The sequence below is a fragment of the Dermochelys coriacea genome, chromosome 18 (genome assembly GCF_009764565.3).
Source record: "Dermochelys coriacea isolate rDerCor1 chromosome 18, rDerCor1.pri.v4, whole genome shotgun sequence".
Classification (NCBI taxonomy): domain Eukaryota; kingdom Metazoa; phylum Chordata; order Testudines; family Dermochelyidae; genus Dermochelys; species Dermochelys coriacea.
In genome coordinates, this window is record NC_050085.1 from 18,350,715 (window position 1) to 18,376,382 (window position 25,668).

Genomic DNA, 25,668 nt, shown 5'->3' on the forward strand with positions numbered 1-25,668 from the left:
TTTGTTCTAAACAGATTGTACCAGATGTCTCTCTAGTTTACTCGGTGAAATCATTTTGATGGGTGTTTATAAATCTATAAGTAATGTTTACTGATTTATATTACTTTTTATGTATTTTACTGGACTATGGAATAGCATTCCTGTTGTACTTACTGTCATCTTTTCAATTTACTAAGATTTTGCTTGAGCTTGTTATCAATCATGGTAAAAGGCAGATAAATAAATACTGCAGCTACTTGCCATAAATACAGCTTCTGTAGAATGCAACGGCAGAGAGGACTTATGAAAGAAACAGTTTTAAACTGCCTGTTCCAGCATTTGCCTCTCCCAATGCTCAAAAATCATGAGTCAGATTACCCAAAAACTTAGATTGCCTTAAAGGTGACACCCCCTTTTGCCCCTAAACTTCTGCAAGCCAAAAAAGGGGAAATTAATCCTCTTTAAAAAAAAACAAACCCTTCACCAAGTAGAGTTTTGATCTTAGAAGTGCCAGAGACTCCATTAAATCCATTACGGACTCTGCTATTGCTATTGAGTTTACAGTACGTGGAAGGCACTCAGACAGAAACTACACTGATAGCAGAAGAATAAAACCCTAAAACAGGTAAAAATGGTCTTTTTAATTGAGTTTTAATCTTAGGTCACACTTTCACACTTTTCTCTGCAACCAGGAGGGCTTGAAACTTCTTAAAATGAAAGCTGAGATTCTCACCTAGTAATTTGTCTCCAGGAACTGGGGCTTTAAATAAAACCACCACATGCCATAAGACTTTCAGTAAAATCATGAGAGTTGCAACACTGCCTTAGCTGAAAAATCCACGAGGTGACATACTAAAGTAGGGAACAATGGACGGTATTAACCCTACTCACTGTGTCAAACAGAAGATTTGGAAGGATCATCTGAGCTGATGCTAGAAAATCCCTTTTAAAGGCCTTGTCTAAACAGAGAAGCTGCACCAATTTAAGAACTGGTCTGCACACAAACGTGCACTGAAATAATGAACCCAGTGCAGTCCCGGTATGTACACACTTCTATTAGGTTATGTCTATACTGCACATCTTAGAATGGTGCGGCTGTGTCACTGCAGCCGTGCCCTTGTAAGGTGCGCAGTTTAGCTGCCCTTTGTCGCCAGGAGAGAGCTATAAGCTAGCTATAAGCCATAAACAACTATAAGCAAGGTGTAAATCAGAAAGATGTAATTTAACAAGTGTTAAAAATGCACCTTTAATTATGCTATGTCTACATTACAAATTACTTCGATACAACTTACGTTGCTCAGGGATATGAATAATCCACACCGTTGAGCGACATAAATTACACCGACCTAATCGCTGGTGTAGGCAGCACTGTGTCAGCAGGAGAGTTTCTCCCGCCGGCATAGCTACCGCCTCTCGCGAAGGTAGGAGTTACTAAGCCGCATTATTAAGTTATTAAGCTGTGCTGCTGTAAATGTAGAACAGACATAGCCTTAAATGAAGGCAGGTTTGTGTGTGTGTGGACTGTGCCTAAGATACATGCAAGGGACTTTCTCAGACCTGGTGTATGTTGGGGATCTGGTCATTTCTTTCAGTGTGAAATTCCTCCCCAGGTCAGGGGGCCAGCACAAGGCCTAGGTGCTAATTAATTCTCACTTATGGTTTAAAGTGGGGCAGAGGAGTGTCATGCTGGCTCTCTGCACAGACTTGGTGAATTTCACCCTCAGTACAGAGTGTCTTGTTTTTCAAAGATTGCATCATTGTGGAAAGTGGCCATAATATCATAATATCTCATAGAAAGAATCTTGTTGTGACTGAAGACATTGTCTCTTACCAAATGTCTTTCTGTTTTTATCATTGATTCACTAAACAGATCTTCAAATATATTTAATTTAAATTCCAATTACATCCCTAGCACTCAGTCAAAATATCTTGTTTTAAAAGAAAATGATGGAACTCTGGAAACTTGTTATGTGATAATGCTATAATTGTGTACCATATATAGATAGAGGACTCTCTGTTCCTTCTTCTGTACTCAAGCCAGACATAATAATAATAAAACAAAAACTATTTGTGGAAAGAAAAACTTCCCTCCTCTGTTTAAAAACTTGGACTGACTTGAAATCACTTGGATTCCAATGGTGGAAAATAATCAGGAAACAATGCACTGATCTTAAAATTCCTGTAATTCACAGTTTAATGCCAGGCAAACAGAATCTTCCTTGACATTGTTATGGTAAAGCATTATCATTTGGATCGGACACGGCTTGTGTATGTGTTTCCTTTTTTTTTTAAATGATCTCCTTTGTTATTTGATGATATAGTCCTTTCTCAGTTTATTTTGGAACAAGTGCACAGTTTGTCCTGAAGAGCAAATGTCATATTTAGACAACTGGCAAATAATTTTAGGAGAACTGTATTTTGGGAGGGAGAATATACTTCAGAATTAAAAGTGGCTTCATTGGACAAATGGGTGATTACTGAATCATAGAATCAAATAAATTAGAGGTAAGAAAGATTCACACTGGGGTAAGCTCATCCATGTTGTCCTCAGAGTCACACCAGAGATGGATCTGGCCAACGCAGAATTATCCCCATAGTGTATTGGCAATGCAGCTTTCCCCACTCTGCCTGGGAGACTGTTCCCCAGTCTAACTGATCTCACAGTTATGGTGTTACTGCCAACATTTAGTTTTAATTTCTTTTTAATTTCATCCCCTTATTCCTAGCTGTGGGCTGAAACCTGTTGTCACTGAAACTATTGGGAAAACTCTATGGCTGCAGGATTGTCCTGTATGTTGCTTGTAGGACTATAAACAATGCCATGAGGCTTAGGCTTGGAAGTAGGGTATGGGGCCAGGTATGGAAGACTTAAGGCAGTAATAGTTACCATCAAATGGCAGTTCAGAGGCCTTTGTGGTGCAAATGCGGTGCCTCAGTTTACTTCCTCATGGACAGCTGTCCCCATCGCTAACCAAATGCAGCACCATGGTGGCCCTTGTGTTGTTGATCTCAGCCAGCAGCCTAGGTTGGCAGGCAGTCAGCACGATGTTCTAATCTCTGTCAGGTTACCACTTGGAACATAGACTCTAGCGGAGCAGAGAATTTCCAAATCTTTTATTCACTGTGTTACCAATTTTGCCTTTGGGGTGGGAGACATTTTTCCCTAGCACACTTAGCACTCAGCAGACTCCTTGACTGTCATGCTTTCAGTCTGGAGTTCTGTAAATGACAGAGGAGGGATAACTGGAAAGCTGCAGGCTCTGACACCAACAGTTACTCCTGCTAAGACAAATCTCTCTGTCTCTCTCTTCCTCCCTTTCTGTTGTTTTTCTGTTACCTGCTATTTGACAGTTTGCGTGTGTGCTGTCAATGACAATTTCATTGGAGACACCCAAATGACTAGGCAGGCAGGCCCAGCACTCCAGTAGGGTCTGGAATGTTGGTTTGCACTACGCAGCAAGATGCTTGTGAGCTCATTAAAGAACAGTGACAGCTGGAGTCAAGACCCGCATGTATTTGTGTTTTCAAAGGTGAACTGCACTGGAGCTGTGCAAAATGTTCACGGATGGGAGGACATGGGGCTTAGGGAACAGAGCACTGGACTAGGACTTGGGAGACCTGGATTCTGTTGCCAGCTCTGCCACTGGCCTGCAGGGTAACATTGGGCAAATCACTTCAACTCTCTGTAGCTCAGTTTTCCCATCTGTGAAATGGCTGTAATGATACTGAGTTCCTTTATAAAGCGCTGTGTGATCTACTGATGAAAAGTGCTATAGAAGAGCTAGGTATTTATTTATGTATTTATTACACAGCCTTAAACCAGGGGAAACTGTCCAGCTGTCACTAACACAAAATTCAGACCCAGTTGGTCAGACCCTGTGATCAAACCTGGGCCTGGTTTCAAAGCCCAGATCTTTGATTTGGCACTGAAATCTCCCCAAACTTGTGGCTCCCAACTGACATGAAACCCACATGCTTTGGCTGAGTTGAATGAGCTTCTCACTTTTTCTGAATTTGGGAAATTCAAAATGCAACTCATGGTATATTCCCCATGCACAATTCCAGTCTGGGTTCGAACTACCCCAGAGTGTGAGGCAGCCTAGATTGGGCCAACGCTAGTGGTGGACTAGGTTGTCTCTGATCCTTGTCCAGGCTTGAGGAACTCCCTCTCTGTAAAAAGAAAAGGAGTACTCGTGATACCTTAGAGACTAACAGATTTATTTGAGCATAAGCTTTCATGAGCTACAGCTCACTTCATCGGATGCATTCAGTGGAAAATACAGTGGAGAACATGAGACAATGGGTGTTACCATACAAACTGTAACGAGAGTGATCACTTAAGGTGAGCTATTACCAGCAGGAGATGGGAACATCAACAGCCCCTGCATGTCATCCACATACCATAGAGCACAATTTGCCACAAAAAGGGTGGGGGCAAGGTAAGCATGGCCCTTCCCCCTCTGCAGCAGTCTCTGGAGACAGCTGGGCGCACTGGGGAAGCAGTTTGCACCAGCCAAAAGACTATCCTGAATCTCAATCCCTGCCTGAGCTCCCCCAGGTGTGTACTGCTCTGCACCACTCCTGACGGGGGTCTGAAAGCCTGTTTTGCCATTAGATTGAGCTGCCTTCTGAAGCTGCATCTCTCTTCCCCACAGGTTGCCATGGGATCTTGAATGTCTTGGGGGTTAAAATAGAAACAAGGTGGGGAAGGGAAGGTGTCTACTGGACCATCAACAAGCATGAGAGGCCGAGGGCTCTAGCGAGTGGGCTCCATTTCCTCCAGGTCTAGGTTGATGAGGGGCATTGTGGGGAAACTTACATTGCGTCTGCTCATGGTGAACCTGTTTAATATTGAGGTCTTGGCTCCCCATGGTGGTCATCCCAGACAAGTCACCCTGCAATATTTGAAAGGGGCACTGTTTATTTCACCTGTGATTCCAGATTTCTCAGCATCTTTTCTCAACTATAGCACAAGTAGCTGGGGGCTGGGGGTGCACTGATGCAGTATTGGGAGGTTTCTTTTGTGGTACTCAAGTTTCATTACATCAAAATAAAACCTGGGTTTTTAACAAACAAACAAACAAACAAACTTTTTCAAACTCCTGTTTTTTGAGACCAGTAGCTGGTAGAATTGTAACTAACAAACAGCACTTCTGTGATATTCCACTGCTTTTAGTGGAACAAAGCCACAAATATATTATTGTGGTAACAATTCTTTTGTTCTTTAAAAAAACCAAACCAACCCAAAACTGGTGCTACATAAGTGCTGCATTTTCGTATTATCTACATTCACAAAAGTCCCTATTTTCTGAAAATATATTATGCAAACTTGGCCATTAGTGTCAGAATGTTTAATCAAAGCTTTTGATCCTTCAGTTGAAAGGAGAACTTAAGCAGGAAGGAATACTGTAGATTTGTTACAACTTCTACAAATGGGGACTATCTCCTCACTTTCCTTTGATGTATTTGGCAGTTTGTATTCCCTTCTGAGCTTCCTAAGCCTGTCCAAAGACTACTGAGGTCAAGACTCCAGTAACTTCAGTTGGCTTTGGATCATAATAGGCAGCAGGTTTAAAACAAACATAAGGAAGTACTTCTTCACTCAATGCAGTTAACCTGTGGAATTTGTTGCTAGGGGATGTTGTGAAGGCCAAAAGTATAAATGGGTTCAGAAAAGAATTATGTTTATGAAGGATAGGTCCATCAATAGGTATTAGCCAAGATAGTCAGGGACACAAACCCTATGCTGCAGGTGTCCCTAAACCAGAAGCTGGGGCTGGACAACAGGAGATGGGTTACTGCCTTGTTCTGTTCATTCCCTCTGAAGCATCTAGCACTGGGCACTGTCGGAAGACAGGTTATTGGGCTAGATGGACCATTGATCTGACCCAGTATATCTGTTCTTATGTTCTTAAACCTATGGGAGGGGAGTGCTGGGGTATTTGTGTATGTTTTTACTGTAGATTTGGAGAGTGGGTCATAACAAGATTTTGTTTTTTCAGTTCTGCACCCTCTGGTTTTAATGTTGATAATTTTTGGTAATCCACTTTGCCTTTGACTCTTGTGGAAGATATGTCTGTCTCTCATTGCATCTGGTGAGATTCACAGAGGCTTCTAGGCATAGATTGCTGGAGAAATACAGATGTGGAATAATAATAGCTCTATCATTAATCATAGCTCTATCATTAATTCTGGGGACACAATCTCACTTCAGTCTTTCACCAGTAAATCAGCCATTCAAGCCCAGCTCATATTGGTAGCAGACAGGTGTCCAGATCACAAACCCAACCACCTAACTGGCACTCTCAGTAGAGAGGCCAAAAGACTGAAAAGGCCATAGAAACTAAACTTGCTTGCTCACCACAGAGGTGGCTCCTCTCTGTCAGGATGTAGTCATGTTGGTGGGGCAAACTGGCTAGGCCTGGTCAGAACTGATGGGAGGGAGGGAATCTCCAGAGACTGTCAATATAGCACATTTTTTGGCTACTAAATGGACTGAACATTTTCAAAAATACCAACAAAAAAGAAGCTTGATCGCTAAAGCTTATTAATGCTCCAGGTGTTTTCTGACACAAGGACTGAAGTAGTCCAACCTTTCTGATCACTGATGCTGTGGGTTTAAAATAATGGCTTTCCCCGCAGATGTGTGGCTAACCCTGTACTTCGTGCTTTGTCTGTGTCTTGGCTGTGCTGATTGACTCATCTCTGGGTTTCCCATGTTGTGGTTTGTGGCTAAGTAAGCAGACATTTATTCTTTAGCTTTCAATGAGTGCAGTAGACACTCCATAGCTTTCTCACATCAATAAAACATTGTTTACCATGGGTAGATTATGAACCAGTTTGAAGAAGAGGGATTCCTGCTATTGTCCCCTAATCCTTCTCCAGATTGTTGTGCACTTTTGAGGATGTGTGACGACTTCACAATTCCAACACACAAAACTCGTTGGAGGCAGAAGTTACTGGGGAAAACTAGACTCTCTGATTGCTAGGTGGAATTGCTCATGGATAGAGTAAGAGACAGCAGTTTGATCAACACCACAGGGGAGCACACAAGGGTAGGTGGGATGGATAACAAGGGAATGACATAGAGCAGGAAGCAAATGTTTCATGTGCATTTTGAGGTTGTTGCTCAGAATTATCTTTGCAGAAATGGCCTTGTGAGATCTTTTAACACACAATTTTTGTCCCTCCTACTACGCCCCCTACTCTCTGTGGTGTAATCAAATCATGGGGATCTCTATAAGGTAACAAGAGTCCACTCGAGAAATTGACTGTGTAAAGGAATGGATGGAAGGGAGCAGAATGCGGGGCTGTATCTTGCTAAGTGATATGAACTGGGTAGTAGACTGGTGCTGTTGCTTCCACTGGTTGAGGAAGGCTTGCTTTAGGGCCACGGAAGTTTATCACTTCAGAATAACTAAGTGGTGGAGTGCTCCCTGGGAAGAGAACTATTCTTTGTACCCTACGGTTTCTGTATCCCTTGTCTGGCTCCTCCTCCTAGACAGATTCCATATCCTCTCTCTGAAGAGCGGATCGGCTGTTCTGATGTGTCAGACTTGTCTCCTGTGTCTTTGGGAGCCAGAAGCACCCCTTCTCTCCCCATTCTGGCTTGGAGAAGGGCTCCTTCTCCCCTGAATCTGGTGGGATGAAGGGTCAACAAACAGGGACTCCTGAAGTGGGAACAATGGGTTGAACAAGTGCCCCCAGCCATCACATCAGTAGATGGAACAACAGCACCGCCACCTTCATGGTACAAGAAAATGTTGCCCAGCCTGGGAGTCCCCTATCCACCATCCTGACCTCCATAGAAAGCTCTGGCTCCTCCTTCCTTCTCGGCGCAGAGAGGGAGGAGATGCTGCTTTTGCTCCTAGGGAGAAAAGACAGGCCCATCTGATCCCAGAGCTAAGAGAAGAGCCATGTCAGCTCTCTCTCTCCCCCTGGAGCTCCTTAGCGGTCTGTGGCTGGAATAAGGGGGAGGTGGAACGGGAGCCCACAGAGGAGTGAGCAAAAATGGAAGGGGGCTGGGATGGAGGAATAGAGGAGAACTGTGGCTGAAGGACAGACAGGGAATGCAGGGTAGGGACAGTGGGTGGGGATGAGGGATGAAGTGGCAGAGGGATGAGGGGTTACGGGCTAGTAGAATAAAATGGGAAGGAGAAAGGAAGAGCAGAGAGCCTGGGAGACCTAGTGAGAGAGCTGTATTGCTTAGGGAGCCCTGTGCTGGAATGATTGCAGTGAAATGCATTTTGCTGCTTGCTTTGGGTGCCAGGGATATGACCGCATAAGAGAGAGAGCACAGAGAGGCCTGGTGGTGCATGGGAGACGTGACCAATATGCTGGCATAGGGCCTGAACCAAATCTCATTGAAGTCAGTACACTCCCATTACCTGCAGTGTGCCATGGCTCTGGCCCATGGAGGGGATGGGATAACTGCTCATGTTTTGCCCTGTCGATGCTAGCCTTCAGCATAGTTCAATGTGGCTGATAGGGAATAAGAGAATAGGACTGGGGGCCCTGGGCTGTGGCGGGCTTTGCCTGAATGTTTTAACTAGGATGCAGCTTTCTGCTGGCAGATTCCAGGCTGTGATTGCAGTTCAGGGCCATCTCTGGTTAAATGGCTCAGATAGTAGCTTTCTCTCCTCTCCTTCCAGAGACTTTGCTGACAGCACATCACATCTTCTTTGGAAGGCTGAATAGGCGCCATGTGGGATATATGTTGTTAAAGCAGCGTTACTCACATTGAGGCTCTTTAATGTGTCTCCTGCGGCTCTTTGCAGCACATGATGCGTGATCTCAAAACGCTGTCTGATTAAATTATTAACCAATCAGGCTGCTTTCATTATATTACTAACTATGTTATTAAGTAGACTACTTGGTTGGTCATTTTGCTGTAAGAATTATATATATATATATATATATATATATATATATATATATATATATATATATACACAATAGTAAATGAAACAGTGAATTCACATTACTGTGGCTCTTTTGGGTAATGTTGATGGCTAATTTGGCTCCTGAACCACTGAGGTCAGAGTATCCCTGTACTGGAGTAATCATCTCATTTTATTGAATAGCAAAATACCAACGTCCATGGCAAGGACCATAAAGCAAGACCGAGGAATACTCTGGCAGTTACAGGCTGGTGCTGTTTAAAACTCCCTTTCTTATAGTAAATCCAATGCTCCTGTGTGCCCCTGCCCTCTACTGGACAAAACTAGAACTGCTCAGCCGTGTCATAAGCTCTATTCTGATAACAACTAATGAAGATTCTCCTTTGGTTCAAATGGTAGGAGCCTGAACTCCAGAGCAAGAGAATTTGGCTTCTGTCTCTTTCACTTGTTGCTGTGAAGTTCCTAAATGTGGCCATGGATTTCTTGTGCATATGTGCAGTGGTCATTTTAAAGGCCCACTTCCTGTGTTGATGTTACTATGGCAGGGTGGAGCAGGGGGATACCCACTTGAGCCTTAGCTATGTCTACACTGCAATTAGACACCCGCGACTGGCCTGTGCCAGCTGACTTGGGTTCATGGGGCTTGGGCTAAAGGGCTATTAAACTGCGGTATAGACATTCAAGCTCAGACACGAGCTTGCGCACTGGGACCCTCCCTCTTTGCAGGATCCTAGAGCCTGGGCTCCAGCCCAAGCCTGAACGTCTACACTGCAGTTAAACAGCCCCTTAGCCCAAGCTCTGCAAGCCTTAATCAGCTGGCACGGACCAGCCATGGGTTTTTAATTGCGATGACGACATACCCTTAGCGAGCATGCTCTTAATCCTAGTTGGATTATTCATTGCAGGGAGTGGGGATGGTTCAGCTACAAAAATCCTAATTAAACATTTGATCTGTGTCTACCCCTCCTTAGAGCGAGTCATTCCTTGGACTCATGGAGAAGAGCTCTCAGATGGTGAGAGGGTTGGCAAGGCAGAATGCAGGAAGCACTCAAAGGGCTGAGATAGTTTCATTTTACACCAGAAGTGACCATCTGATCTTCTAGTCTGACCTCTGCACATCACAGGCCATTAATTCTCACCCAGATACCCCCTCTGTTGAGCCCAGTGACATTAGATAAACCTCAAGGCATTTCAGTCCTCAGGAGACTGAACTGTTGTGTGCTACAGGCAGAGCATAGGAGAGCCTGAGGTGTCACATTGCCCAGGACTGCTGCCCAGGTAATCATAACAGGAGAGCCATACTCCATGCTACAGAGGAAAGTGAACCCCCCCCCCCAAGGTCTATGCCAATCTGACTTGAGGGGAAACTCCTTCTCTGTCCCAAATGTGAGTATCGGTATGACCATGAGGAAGCTATAATAAGCGTCTATAACTGGTTTGGCTATCTTCTGCTAGCGTGGAGTCTAAGGGTGATCCATCCACCTGCAGTGGCAGCAGTGTTCAAATATAAAGAACATAAGTGATCTGAGAAACAGGATGAATGCCTCACTAAAACAGTCATCCTCCAGCTAGTCTAACCAAACAAAAGGGCTTTTAACGTGATGGTATTTTGGGTGAATTTATCTCTTATGACAAATAGCAGCTCATGGCAACTCAAGCCCCCTCTATCTCTAGGATCTTCCACAGAGCTGCTGCGTTCAACTCTCTCTGTCTCTAGTCGTGTTATTCATGTAGTACACCATGGCTTTAATGCATGCCTATAGTTCAGAGCTACCTCGGGCCTCATGGGAAGGGGATGTTGGAATGTTCAGACACTCCAGAACTGATGGTGAGTTCTGAGCAACTGTGAACTTCTGTGGAGCTGGGACCCTTTGAGATGGCGTCTGGCTTCATTTGCATTTAGCTGCTCCCCCACTGTAAGGCTGAGCTTGTGTCACCTCCGAGGGAGGTGGGAGGAAAGAAAAATGTAGCTCCACTAAGAGTCACACCCACCGCTCTCACAAAATGCTCTTCACAGCAACGCCTTCTACTAGAGCTTCCTGTGCACGGCCAACTAAGGAGCTGCTGACAGAAATAGCCTGTGGCAGTGGTAAAAGACAGGCAAGTGAGAGAGAGAGAGTGCACGCTCACACATAGAACTACTCCATCTGCACCCTCTCTCTGCACTGTTTGGCCTGAAGGTACCTACGGGACATGCTGCCTGAATTGCAAACCATGAGGGCTCCACGTTCAGCTGACTCATTTGTGCTTTTACAATAAGAGCATATATGTAAATCATCTGTCAATGGGAGAGACATCAATATTTGGCCCTAACTACAATGGAAAGGGATTACAGCTGAGATGTTCAAAGCGAGCCAGGCACCAAGTACCGTTAAACTGCAGTGTGATTTGGACTCTAACCTCACTTGAACTCCCAGAAAAAATCTCGGCCCACACATTCAAGCAACAAGCAAGCCCAAGATAGACCAGGTTCGCTGGTAAAGACTCTTCTTTCCAAACTCCATCAGTCAGTCTTCGCACCATCTGCTGTTCTCTATTTAAATCTCTTCAGGTGGCATTTTAACAGTCAGTGTTTCAGGATGGACTCAGCACTCTTTTCATGCCCTCTTCTGCAGGACTCATTGCAGGAAGGTCACATCAGTATTTTGATCTCACTGTCATCTCCAATTTTGAAGTCTCTCATAACTCACCTATATTTTGGCTTTCCTGCAAGCCATATGCAATTTTTGCACATTAAAGCAATGCTTTACATATCTATAGTACCTCTTCATTTGGGATCTGGAAGCTCTCTAAGAACTCTCATTGAGCCTCGCAACAATGCCCATTGTGAAGTATTATGTACCCATTTTACAGGTATGTAAACACAGTCATAGAGAGGGGAAGTGACTTACCCAAGGATATATAGTAAATTAATGGCAGAGTTGTAGTGCAGTTAATTACAGTAGTCCTGCCATTAGTCTTGCATCCCAGCCCCGTGCTCTAATCCAGCGGTGTCCAATATATTCGCCACTAGCCACATGTGGCTAATATGCTATTGAATTGTGGCTAATGCATGTGGCTTTTTTATAATGTGGCTAATAAGAAAAATTCAAAACCACAAGTGTGGCTAGCATTGAATTTCTGTTGGACACCGCTGCTCTAATCCATACCTAGACTGTTCTCCTTGCAGCTGTTCTGAAGGCTAAGAGTCATGGGTTCTTATACTATAGTTATGTGCTGCTATGAACTATATTGATATAGCTCTACCCTGGAGATCCTTACATGGAAAATGCAAATCCCAGAAGTGTAAACCATTATCCTCCTCCCACTCTCAGAGGATAGATTGTCTGAAACTTTGTCCTGTGAATTACCTGCTGACTCTGACTGCGCATTCCAGCTGTCCCATTACCAGTCCTGTTTCATGCCTCTCCACAGGAAATAAAGCCAATCTCTTCCCTTGTGCATGAAAGCTGAGGTGACTCAAACACTGTGGTTTCCTGTCTCCTAATTCAGTGAATCACTTTCTAACATCGCAGGGAGCTTTTGGTTTCAGGTTATGTCTACATTTCAAACTAAGGGTGTCATTTCCAGTTTGAGGAGATGTACCTTCGTTAGCTCAGATTGAGGCATCATGCTAAGAACAGAAGTGTAGTGGTGGTGGCGGAGGGGCTAAGCGTTTGAGTACATACCTAGTGTCTCAAATGGGATTGTATTTGGAGAGGCTAGCCTCCCACCACCCAGGCTGCCATGGCTACATGGCTATTTTTAGCACACCAGCTCAATCTTGGCTAGCAGCACCCAGGGTGATCTTTGCAAACTCTTTGGGGCTGGCCCTGTTTTTATTTTTGTACGGTGCCTAGTGTCTTGTGGTCTCTAGGTGCAACTGCAGTACAAATAACAAATATTCAAAATAACCAGCTGAACTGTTCAGAGCATCGATGTGGTCAAGAACCTTCTAGAACTCTTGGTGCTCACTTTGTTTTAATTGCCTGTTATTTTTCAATCTCAGATTCTAATTCTACACTTCAACTTAATGCTAGACATCCTTCCACTGCCCAGTATTGTTGGACATCTCTTGGGCCACCGCTAGTGTTTGATACTCACCACTGACTATAGGTATCCAAAGCTGGTCTTGTCAATTTGTAGGCCTTGCCTGATCCATTACGTCCAAAGTTTTATCCCTTCTCAATTCTCTATAAGTAGGCCAGATAGGCACTGATCAAAGCTTTCCAGGTATACTAGTATCCACTCTATTCAGACTATCAGGCTGTCTGTGCTAGGAAGTGCAGTCATTATCAGTGTTGTTAAATCTCTGATTGCTTTGTAGATCTATCCATGTGTATCAAAGAGGTTTTTAATTTGATTTAATTGAGTTTTCAAATTGCCAAGATCTGACTGTAAATATATTTTTGCTGTAGAATATGGCCAAATGTTACAACTAATGGATAATTATAATTATTATGTGCCAAAAGATTGCTGGAACAGCGCAAGCAAAAAAGACCTCGTCTTGTATTCAGGTTGGGTGATGTATTATTATTTTTTAACTTAGATTCAGGAGATGTAAAATAGACACATTATTTAACAAGTGATAGCACTATGCAAAATGTTTATTATTTTTCTCTCTGATCTCCTCCTTCCCCTTACCTATTGGGCCTGATCCTGGCCATTGCTGAGCACTTTCAGAGGGATGCTGAGTGCCCTTAACTTCTATTGACTTGGGTGGGAGTATAGGATCTTATTGGATAGCTGGAATAGACTGTTGCTCTATATCCAAGAGCAGGGATGGGCAAACTACGGCCTGCAGGCCGGATCTGGCCTCTCAGGGCTTTGGATTCAGCCCATGGAATTGCCTCCCGTGGTGCCGCAGGCCCCGTGCCACTCTCAGAAGTGGCCGGCACCACGTCCCTGGGGCCCCGGAGGCGGGGCAGAGGGCTTCATGTGTTGCCCTTGCCTCCAAGCACTGCCCTGCACAGCTCCCACTGGCCGGGAACTGGGAACCGCGGCCAATGGGAGCTTCAGGGGAGGTACCTGGAGGCATGGCAAGGGCAGAGCTTGGAGCTCTGTGCCCCCCACCCCACCCCAGGGACCGGGCAGGGACGTGGTTCCAGCCGCTTCCCGGAGCGGCGCAGCGTGAGGCCAGGGCAGGCAGGCAGGGAGCCTGCCCTGGCCCCCGTCAATTCCGCTGCCACCCTGGAGCCACTTTAGGTAAGCGGCGCCGGGCCAGAGCCTGAACCCCTCCTGTACCCCGCCCCCCAACTCCATGCCCTAAGCCCCCTGCCTGCACCTCGCACCTCTCCTGCACCCCAACCCCCTGCCCTGAGCCCCCGTCACACTCCGCATCCCTCCTGCACCCCAGCCCCCTGCCCTGAGCTCCCTCCAGCAGTTTGCACCCTGCCCTGAGCCCCCTCCTGCACTCCGCACCACTCCTGCACCCCAACCCCTTCCCTGAGCCTCCCATACGCCCTGCACCCCTCCTCTGCCACAATCCCTTGCCCTGAGCCCGTTCCTGCACACCGCACCTGCTCCCACACCCTGCAGTTCCTCCCGCATTCCAATCCCCTGCCCGGCCCTGCATACAATTTCTCCACCCAGATGTGGCCCTTGGCCCAAAAAGTTTGCCCACCCCTGTCCAAGAGACTAATGTCTAATGTAATGGACAGTTGGATGGAATTGGAATGGCTCAACTATATGTCATATGTCGCCTCGTGCTAATGGAGATTCCTCTTTAGATGAAGTAGTAGGGAGACAGAGGCTGCTAGCCAGACTTCAATGGTATTGAAGAGTATGAATATTATCCAAATACGGTGGCCCTGAATACAAACAGCCTCAGAACCTAGAGCCTGCTCACCCTGCTAATGTAACCTGCTAATCCCTTGGGCAGTGTAAACCTCATTTTTCTTGCAGACGTCACCTCCTACAGAGCCGTCCCAGCACTTCTGGGCGATGGCTGGAATAAGAGCACTTTAGGGAGTGCCTCCAATCCTAAGCCTCCTGGGAAAAGACAGAATTGCCAAGCCTTCTCAGGACTGAACCGATGGCCTCTCTTTCCTCTGATTTCCGAGTCTGCACAAGGCATTGCTTAATTCCTATTCGCCCCTTACAGGCTGGATAACAGCGTTGATTGATTTTCTTTCCTTTTGTTCTGGGGGCCCCTGTGTGAATCTTGTTATAGGATCACTTCACTCTCTAGGCTTCAGTGTTAACTAGTGAACAGCAGCATTTAAAAAAAATAGAAAGGAAAAAAGAAAGAAAAGCAAATAAGAGAGGGTTAAAACAACTCTCCCAAAACAAACTCTCTGTTTTCACTAACAAGGTCAGCTCCCAGACTGCTGTGCTGGGCATCACAAAATGGGGAAGAGATGGCCAGCCCTCTGTAGAGATAGAGGTGGTTAGGGACTATTTAGAAAAGCTGGACGTGCACAAGTCCATGGGGCCGGACGAATTGCATCCGAGAGTGCTGAAGGAATTGGCGGCTGTGATTGCAGAGCCCTTGGCCATTATCTTTGAAAACTCGTGGCGAACGGGGGAAGTCCCGGATGACTGGAAAAAGGCTAATGTAGTGCCCATCTTTAAAAAAGGGAAGAAGGAGGATCCTGGGAACTACAGGCCAGTCAGCCTCACCTCAGTCCCTGGAAAAATCATGGAGCAGGTCCTCAAAGAATCAATCCTGAAGCACTTAGAGGAGAGGAAAGTGATCAGGAACAGTCAGCATGGATTCACCAAGGGAAGGTCATGCCTGACTAATCTAATCGCCTTTTATGATGAGATTACTGGTTCTGTGGATGAAGGGAAAGCAGTGGATGTATTGTTTCTTGACTTTAGCAAAGCTTTTGACACGGTCTCCCACAGCATTCTTGTCAGCAAGTTAAGGAAGTATGGGCCGGACGAATGCACTATAAGGTGGGTAGAAAGCTGGCTAGATTGTCGGGCTCAACGGGTAGTGATCAATGGCTCCATGTCTAGTTGGCAGCCGGTGTCAAGTGGAGTGCCCCAGGGGTCGGTCCTGGGGCCCGTTTTGTTCAATATCTTCATAAATGATCTGGAGGATGGTGTGGATTGCACTCTCAGCAAATTTGCGGATGATACTAAACTGGGAGGAGTGGTAGATACGCTGGAGGGGAGGGATAGGATACAGAAGGACCTAGACAAATTGGAGGATTGGGCCAAAAGAAATCTAATGAGGTTCAATAAGGATAAGTGCAGGGTCCTGCACTTAGGATGGAAGAATCCAATGCACCGCTACAGACTAGGGACCGAATGGCTCGGCAGCAGTTCTGCGGAAAAGGACCTAGGGGTGACAGTGGACGAGAAGCTGGATATGAGTCAGCAGTGTGCCCTTGTTGCCAAGAAGGCCAATGGCATTTTGGGATGTATAAGTAGGGGCATAGCGAGCAGATCGAGGGACGTGATCGTTCCCCTCTATTCGACACTGGTGAGGCCTCATCTGGAGTACTGTGTCCAGTTTTGGGCCCCACACTACAAGAAGGATGTGGATAAATTGGAAAGAGTACAGCGAAGGGCAACAAAAATGATTAGGGGTCTAGAGCACATGACTTATGAGGAGAGGCTGAGGGAGCTGGGATTGTTTAGTCTGCAGAAGAGAAGAATGAGGGGGGATTTGATAGCTGCTTTCAACTACCTGAAAGGGGGTTTCAAAGAGGATGGCTCTAGACTGTTCTCAATGGTAGCAGATGACAGAACGAGGAGTAATGGTCTCAAGTTGCAATGGGGGAGGTTTAGATTGGATATTAGGAAAAACTTTTTCACTATGAGGGTGGTGAAACACTGGAATGCGTTACCTAGGGAGGTGGTAGAATCTCCTTCCTTAGAGGTTTTTAAGGTCAGGCTTGACAAAGCCCTGGCTAGGATGATTTAACTGGGACTTGGTCCTGCTTTGAGCAGGGGGTTGGACTAGATGACCTTCTGGGGTCCCTTCCAACCCTGATATTCTATGATTCTATGATTCTATGAAAACAGGGCAAAGGGGAAGTTTAAAAAAAATGGGAAATGAAAGAAAAAGGGTTATGTGTTGCTTCTGTCTTCCCTCCTTCCATCTCTCCTGAGTTTGTTTGCTGTCTCCTGAAACTGTTAGCTCTTCAGGGCAGGGATCTGTCTTCTGATGTGTCTGTAAAGCACCTAATACATTTTAGGGCCCTATATACTTAGGGCCAGATTTGTGTCTTGAAGGTATGTCTGGAGTGGCAGCATGTAGCTACACTTCTGCAGGAGGAGCTGAGCTAGGACATAACCCCTTGAACCACAATTCCCTCCTCCTCTCCCTGGCTTGCAGTCTGTACTGTCAGTTAGGAGCATCCATTGACGTTGGTGGAATCTAGATTTATGTTGGTATAATCAAGATCTGAATTTGGTCCTGGGATATAGTCACCAATGGGCTCTCATATCTTATATCAAACTGTTAGAATCCTTAGAGGAATAAAAGTTTTTCATAGTAAATCTTGCAAATTTCATATTGTACCATGCAGAATGAAACTTGAAACTTCCAAGTGCCTCATGAGATGAGCTCTCAGCCAGCATCTTGTTCGTTGTCAACCAATTTCCTGTGCTTTCTATGCACAATCTCCTAACACACATTTCTGAGTCTCCCCCTCTGCTCTACCTCCCCGTCCCCACGGAGAAATGCAGGTGCTTTGGGGAGATCACTTCTTTGGCAGTTGTGCAATGTGCTGCATCACCATGTCAATTTCAAGCTTAAGATGTGTGTGAGCTGTCTTTCAGCAAGTAGAGGCTGGACACCAAGAGGCCTTCTGGTAGCTCTTGGTAAGTAAGAAAACAAATCAAATGATGCAAATAGAGCTGGCTTCTGCATATTCGCTTCCCTGAGTTCATTTTCCAAAAATTGCCACAATGTTAAATTTAGATTTGTAAAGCAGATGCTAAAATACATGTTATATACGCTTATTGGTATAACTGGACTCTTCAAGCCCGGACTGAATATTCTTTAGGCTTAATAACCATGTTTAATTATTTGAGGAATGAATGTGTAATTATATCATTCTCCAAAAATGCAGAACTACTCCTGCATTATATACATGCCCCTTCAGCTCTAGCTGTAAGAAAGACCTGCCAAGATTTAGAAGGTGTTCTCCATAGGTACAATCAACTGTGTTTATGTTTTAACTGAAAGACCGGGCTGCTAGAGAAATGCTCCAGTAAATGTCATCTTTTCCTTTGATGTTGTTTGGTTATTTTATTTTTTTACCAAATCATTTTGCCACCCCGCTCCGTATGAGGACAGTTTACAACATGCATGCTCTGTCCCCATGGAAATGGAATGCTACGTCACACCCTAAGGTGTGGGTTTACCCACTTGTTCCAGAGTACTAAAACAGCCTGCTTTCCTTTTGCAGTTGCCTTGGATGTGAAACGACTTGCCTGGGTGTGTAAATATCTCAGCTGGAATTGCGTGACAAATGATTTTGCATTTTCAAAAGTGAATAGTGTGTCATAGGGAACAGCAGCTAAGGTTAAAAACAAACCCCAAATTTCACTTGTTAATGGTGTTGAGTATCTCTTTGGTATCATTTTGACCTCCCTTCCTTTTGATCTGCTTCTTGAGCAGATTCAGATTAATCTGGTGTCTTGTTTTTGTGAATTTTGTGTCTGTCATGTACTGTGGCTATTGTATTATTTACTCTGAGAGGAAATCAAAGCTGATCTGTATGCCATTAGACACCATGTAGTAGCTGTCTAAACATAAAAACATGGCCTTTTTCAAGTGAGATTTTAAATACTTTATTTGCAGTGATCAAAACAATGGCAAAGAGGATTAGTAATGGCATAGGCAGTCTTTCATCTCCCAGGTTTATGTACCCTGCCATGAGGATTCCAATCACATTGCCTTCCCAAGGAATGTTGGATGTGACAAAGATGGAAGGAAATGGCCGTGAGCCAGGGTCACCAGTTCAAATCCTGGTCTTATGGGTTTGACCAAAAATTGTTAACCTCTGCTGGCTGTTCTGTGGCCTGTGTCAATGACCTGGTGGGCCTCAAGAGAGTTCCTAGTGTGCAAGGGCCCTTGTCAATACAAACTATTGTGGACTGTGATTCGCTGCAAGAAGGGCACTTAAGCATGTGCTGAACTCCCATGAAAGCCAGCGGGCCTTTAGCACATACTTAACATTAAGCACATGCTTAATGATTTCCTGAACTGGGGGACTACACTTTGTGTAGTTGTTTATGTTCTGAAACAGGAAGCTCTGAGAATGGGCCCAGAATTAACACTTCTCTTTCCATTGGTAGCGGCTCCTTCAGTCCATGCCAGCAGAGGATGGTGTGGGGGAATGCTTTAATTGTGCCAAACCTGTCCCTGTTTTGGGGATTCATATTATTAATTCAACACTCTTGTCTTGCAGTAGTACTTACAGGCCAACCAAGCATGGTCCAGTTGTGCTAGGTACTGTACAAACACAATAAATAGCAGTCCTTGTCCCAAACATTTTGTATCTAAGCCACAAGACATGAGGAGGCTGAGACAGACAAGCAGGCTGCCATCGAGGAAGATGGGGTGACTAAAATACTAGGGTGCATGCAATTCTTAGCCTGTCAGGATGAGTGAATGAAGGGACATCACTTTCCAACTGATGTCAATTCATCACCTTTGCCACAGTGTAGTTTTTTTAAATAGTTACCAGGTGTTTGCGAAAATACTTATTGATTTGGTAAAACAGAAAGTTGGTCACTTTTTTTAAATACTTCCTTTTAAGCAGTGTGGGCTAGAAGTTGGGGCACTGGGCTGGAACTTGGAAGATTAGGTTCTATTTGCAGATATGCTACTGACCTGCTGGATGACTTTCTCTCTGCCTCAGTTTCCCCTTACGTAAAATGGGGATAATGGATACTGACCTCCTTGCTTTGCGCTCTGCTCATGAAAAATGCTAAACCAGAACTAGGTGGTGGTAGTGTATCTTGCATGGTATGGCAAAGGGAACGTTTCATGTGTATGTAGCTTTAGCTTCATTGCAGTGAAGCTCGTGAAGCCTAGCACTGGAAAAAATGTGAATGGCTCCAGACTAGTGACATTGAATTTTCTTTACGGTACGTCCCCAGGAATGTAATTGTGAACACCTTCTTCTAGCAAAACTCCCGCTTGTAGTCAGAGCAAATTTGCCTGAAGAAAGAGTTCAGACCAGGATTGAGCTGAACTACTACCTTCTGTGATAGCATTAGCGTCTTGTGTCTGTAACTCAGATTAATAACATGTGGATGTAAAGTACTCTGTTTATCACTGACACAGACACAGCATGAGCAGCTCAGTACAAGCTTCCCCCCACACTATCCTCCTGTTCATGTACCTTAGCTCTGACCATGAGGGACCATTTCTTCAAAGTCCATTTGGTCTCCCTTTCTGCTGAGGTTCCCAACAAGGCGAGCAGTTGTGGTGGTGGTTTTGTGATATGGACACCAGGGACCAGATAGTCAGCTAGTGTAAATGGGCATTGCCCCACTGACTTCACTGACATTTCATCCTCTGAGCTCACCAAAGAAACTCACTATTTGCATTTTGTTAAATTGTCTACAAAGATTAACTGTCCACCCTTCCATTGGCACCCCGTGGCTAAGACATGGCTGCCTGGGGAAGGTGAGGGCAGAGCTATGCTTGGTGTTCAGAGGTGCTCACTCAGGTTTGTTACAACTCCAGCAGTGCTGAGGCTGACAACACACTGGAGAGAACCTGGGCCCAATTTCAAGAACATGGGCCCAGTTCATGGCTGTGGGTCCAGAATGTGAGAAATGAATTGAAGACGAATTTCAGGGAGTGAGAACCTCACCTGCTCCCAAACTAAAGAAAATGTACTAGTGAACCCCTCGCAAGAGTCTCCTCTGGCATAAAGCATGGTAGCACAATTGACAGAGCTCTAGCAAGGACAATTGACACCAGCAGAGGATCTGGCCTGCTGAACTTTGCCCATGTCTGAAGGACACGCTGCTTGGTGTGTAATCAATCACAATGGTTGAACTTCCTGTAGCCGGAGCCACTCAAACAAATCCTAAAGCAAACTGTTAGGAGTGTTTGGCAAAGCAATTGCCAACCGCTCTGCTCTCTGAAGAGTGAATGGACAGATCCTGAGTCACTTTTAAGCATTTCCTTCTCTCCCTGGGAATCATCCAGGAAGCCACGATTCCTTTTGTAAGACATGCAGTGTACACATACCACAGCAGTGGTGTGGCTGGTGGGTGTACAACTATCAGTGCGGAATAGGCTGGGAGGAGAAATTACTTAAATGATTGAAGGTGCCAGATAAACTCTCCTGCTCTGAGGCCAGGCCTGTTTTTTAGCCCAGGTTCTCGGTGTGCGGATGCACAGAACCGTGTGCCAGCAGTGCTGCAGCAAGCAGTTAACCACTTCTCTGGCTTCTTCAACTCATAACTTCCATGTTTTTCTCTCTGTCTCCTACACATCTTGGCTGAACACTGGAGGCACCTTTTGACCTATGCTCAATTCTCCCCCAAAGATCTAAGAAAACTCTGAGGCCTCTCTCTCTTCTTCTTCATATCGGTGTAAGTCAAGAACCACTCCACTGGAGCAAAAGGAGTGACCAAGCTATAAGTGAGCGCAGTCTCTCTTGTTATGGGCCAACAGCTTCTCTGCCGCAGGTTTTATTTACTCTTATTGGATAATTGCCTGTGGCAAGCTCAGCCAGTCTCTGAAGATGTCCACTGGCGGGGGGGGGGGGGAAATTAGACAAGGAGTAATCTGTTGCCACCTCCCAAAACATGAGAAAGGTGTGAGGTGTAAGAGCAACACACAGAGATCCTGACGCAGGATCGTATCCTGAGGCTTTTGCTGAGGCACACTCCCAGTGCAAACTCACTGATTTCAGTGGGAGATTGCCTGACTAAGGGCCGAGAGCAAACAAACGCAAGGAGCTAAGGGTTGGCCTGCAGTGAATATTGCTAACATTACCTAAGAACAGCTCTGTTTTACTGTACAGCATTCGCATGCCTTAGTGAAGCATCAGTTCTGGATAAGGTGCTGCTGCTAACAGGCCTCAGCAACTGTTAGTTTGTATAGGCGCTTTGTTGTCTCTGCCTAAGCATGGGTATCCTTTACTCACTCATTCTTGGTCTTTGATCACAGCAAGGGTTTGATACTGACAGGGGGATTAGTCAGAGTGAGATAAGCATCATATGTACTGTAATTCCTAGACCTACGCTGAAGGTGGCCTGACAGCCTCAAATGTGGAGTCTGACTTTTTAAAAAACAGATGCACAATTGCTTGCCTAATGTGTACACTCACTTATAGCGGCTGCACATACAAATAGCTCATTGTGCTCACAAATGTCTTCTCTCCATTTGCACTCACAATTGCCTGATTTGCACATGTAATTATAGCTAAACTTTTCCAGGTTGTTGTGTGCGGGGGGTTTTTGTACCTCATCACAACATTATTTCCCTGTAACAGCTAATGCACAGTTCCTTAAGGAGATTTCTTATCCTTTGTACATGATATTATTACTATTTGTATTTCAGTAGCACTTAGGAGCCCTATTCCAGACCAGGACCCCACTGGGCTAAGCGCTGTACAAACAGATAATGAAAAGGCTGCCCCGACTTCAAAAATCTTACAATCTAAGTATAAGACAAAAGATAACAGGTCGATACAGATGGGGGAGCACAAAGAAATAAGGCAATGGAGTGCGTTTATTACACTGAACTATGTATTTTGAAGATCCATTTGCAGAATGCATGGTAGTTTGAACCAAAAGTGGCTTCAGATTTTCCTCTCTTTCTAGAAAGTGTGTGTCTGTGTGTGTGATAGACAGATCAGGCACTGCGTTCCCCCATGACTCCCACACTGAAAGGCAGAGACAATGCCATTCTTTCTCTGACTACCTCTTCATCAGCTGCTTAGGATTCTGGAGCGCTCTAGAAATGCCATTGCAGAGGACTGGTTGTGGGAGGTGGGGCAGTGGCTGTGTGTCAAAGTCTCTTGTGTTCTTATATTTGCTCTAAGATGTGGTAGGGATTGGTGTTTAGAGACAAGCCGAAGCCTGCAAAGATTTCCTGTCCCTCGGTGTATGGAAAGCAAGGGGCAGTATATACTAACATTTAAAAAAGAGCTAGAAAGTTCACATGCACGAAGGAGAATCTGGGTGTTTATTAAGTGAGGTGAGCAGTGCTGGTGTGTTGGATCCTTTAGTCGAGGAGTGGTGAGCATTACTGGATGGAGAACTCTGGAGATTGAAATCTTCCAACTACTGAGCAGACACAACCCAGAAAGTGGCAGTGCTAAATTTCCCACACTACCTTGTTAACGTGCTTCGGCCCTGACCAGGCCGGGATTGACTGTGGGGATGGGGGTGGAATTCAGTCTCCATAACCCATTCCATTTTTCACCTCTCTGGTGAAAATGCCAACAAGGAGGCATCCATGAAGCTGGGTGTTGCTGTGTGGATGCTGGCATCTGGAAGTGGGATCAAAACCACCCACCCATTGAAAGTATCTTTTTCTTTTCTTTTTTTGGTATTGCAGTAGTGTTTAGAGGCAGCCATCGGGGACCAGGACCCGATTATGCTAAATACTGAGCAAACATGCACCAAAAAGATGGCCCATACCCCAAAGAGCTTAAAGACAGCTCTGGGTCACTGTGCAGCTGGGTAGCGTATAGCTCAATAGCAACTCCCTCAGCAATGGGCTCTCACAAGTTATCTCCGGGGTGGATGCTGTCTGGCTCCCACTCCTCCTTCACCCACATGCTATTAAGGCAGTCCTAGTGCAGACACTGAGAAAGGAACGGCTGCAGCCTTGCTGGAGCATCTAGATAGATAATAAACATTTAAAGGCTTTTAGCTAGGTCCACTGGAACTGAACCAGATGGTTCCGATGTTGCCAGCTCAGTCCAAACAGAGGAGCATCACACCCCAGTGAGAGCTGACTTTTGGGAGGGGGAATGATACAGAAGAGTCTGATCAGAGTCCTGCCTCCTTTTCCCTTGCCCATGGAAGGGGAATGGCTGACGGGGTGGGGAGAGTACCTGCAATGTAAATATAAGGACACTGCTGGGTTGGGAAGGTGTGGCTGTGGCTAAGACGTGTCTTATGGTGGAGGAGGGTCAGGAGTGATTATATTGAATATAATGGATGTATAACAATTCTCCTAAGCAAGGCTCCTGGATGCAGACAGACTCTGTGGCTCTTTCAGCCTTTCAAGCTCCCAGGCTGACTGCAGTCTCTGCTTCTGAACGTCACCACATGGGGTCGCTGCAAGTCCTGGCCTGGGATAAGCAGGGGGTGATGTGCTGATGAGAGGAGATTGCTGGGATTGTCGGGGGGAGACAATGGTATTCCTGACACTTTGTAGAGCCCGCGTTGTGCTTCCACACACTCATGCCAGTGTATAGGGATCTCTCCTCTGCAGTCAAGGTTCCCTGGTGCTGAGACCCTCCTGAGTGAAGCAACCCCACTCCCGAAGGATGCCCTTGTCTCTGGTGAGATCCTCTCCCATGTGGATGTAAAAATGCTGTGGTTTCAGTGGCATTAACATTTTCCACTGTATAAATATTGCTAAGCCCTGATGTCCCGTATGTGAAGGAACTGTGCATTCAACTCACTGTCTAAGGATTAGTTTGCTAGCTGAGGCATTCCTTCCCCCAGGGTACCTAGGGCAAGACAGATTGGGGGAGAAAAGGCTTGCAGTGTTGCAGTATGGAGAGGAAACTGTTTCCTGCTATAGTTGGATGAGGGAACAAATGTGGAAGGCCCCTCTCACTTTGACTGGCACTTGCTGTAAAAGGGGCACCTTTGAACTAGATTTTTGTTTTGCTACAAGCAAAGCACCTTAATATTCCACCCACCCCTCTTACAAATTCTGTAGTGATGCCTCATTGCCATCTCTGTCCAGAAGTTCACTTCAGACTAGAACGTTGTTATTACTGTAAAACCTGTCCGGACAAGGTTCCAGGGCTTAACTTGTAATTAAAAGCACGGAGTCAAATGGTTACAGTGTTAATATAAGAATCACAGAGTTTTCTCCCACAGCCTTTTCTGATCATTGCGTCAGAGTCGGCTCTAATTTCTTTGAGAGGAAGGAGGCCCAGGGAGATGTGTGCGGAGCAGAGTGTCACCTTTCCTGCAGCCCATGAGAGAAGAATGTCTGGTTAGAAGGGCGGGGGGTGGGGTGGGGATGCAGGTATGGAGATGAGGGGACAGCAGGTAAAAGAAAAGGGAAATAAAGATATGGAAGCTAAGAGGAGGGGAGGATGAGCAAACAAACATCCTAAAGACGCTGTTCCCAGCTATTTGTGTCCATTAGGGATGTGGTGAATTCTCGGATTTCTCCTGAAACAGGATTGCATTTGAAATATATGTAATAAACTGTAACTACAGCAAGATACATCTGATGGTGTCTTGAGAACCTGTCGCTGGCAGAACTGATCTCTCCCCACTTCTACTCCAACATTCTTAAATGACATTAATTGAATGAAATACCACAGTCCTCTGTGCGGCTCTGCTCTCACTCCTACCTGTGAATCATGGAAGTTACTTTGGCCTTATACTAGCATAAATGAGATCACAATCTGCCCAATGTGTGTCAGCAGGAGCAGAGTTTGTCCATTGTGGATAATCCAGCATGGTGCTATTATAAGCTTTGCTCTTCATGATAGAATAGTTGAAATAACCTCATCTATTTGGAAAAAAAAAATGTCTTCACTAGGTGTGTAACATGCAGTACGTCCTGGGAGGAGATGCTGAATTCCAGCTCCTGTCACTCTGACCACCTGTTTCAGAGTAGCAGCCGTGTTAGTGTGTATTCGCAAAAAGAAAAGGAGTACTTGTGGCACCTTAGAAA

At 45.4% G+C, this 25,668-nt stretch overlaps 1 protein-coding gene across 1 annotated transcript in view; it reads left to right on the plus strand.

Annotated features, from left to right (window-relative positions):
* Window positions 1–25,668, plus strand: part of PLCH2 (phospholipase C eta 2) — a 322,908-nt gene that overhangs the window by 6,082 nt on the left and 291,158 nt on the right.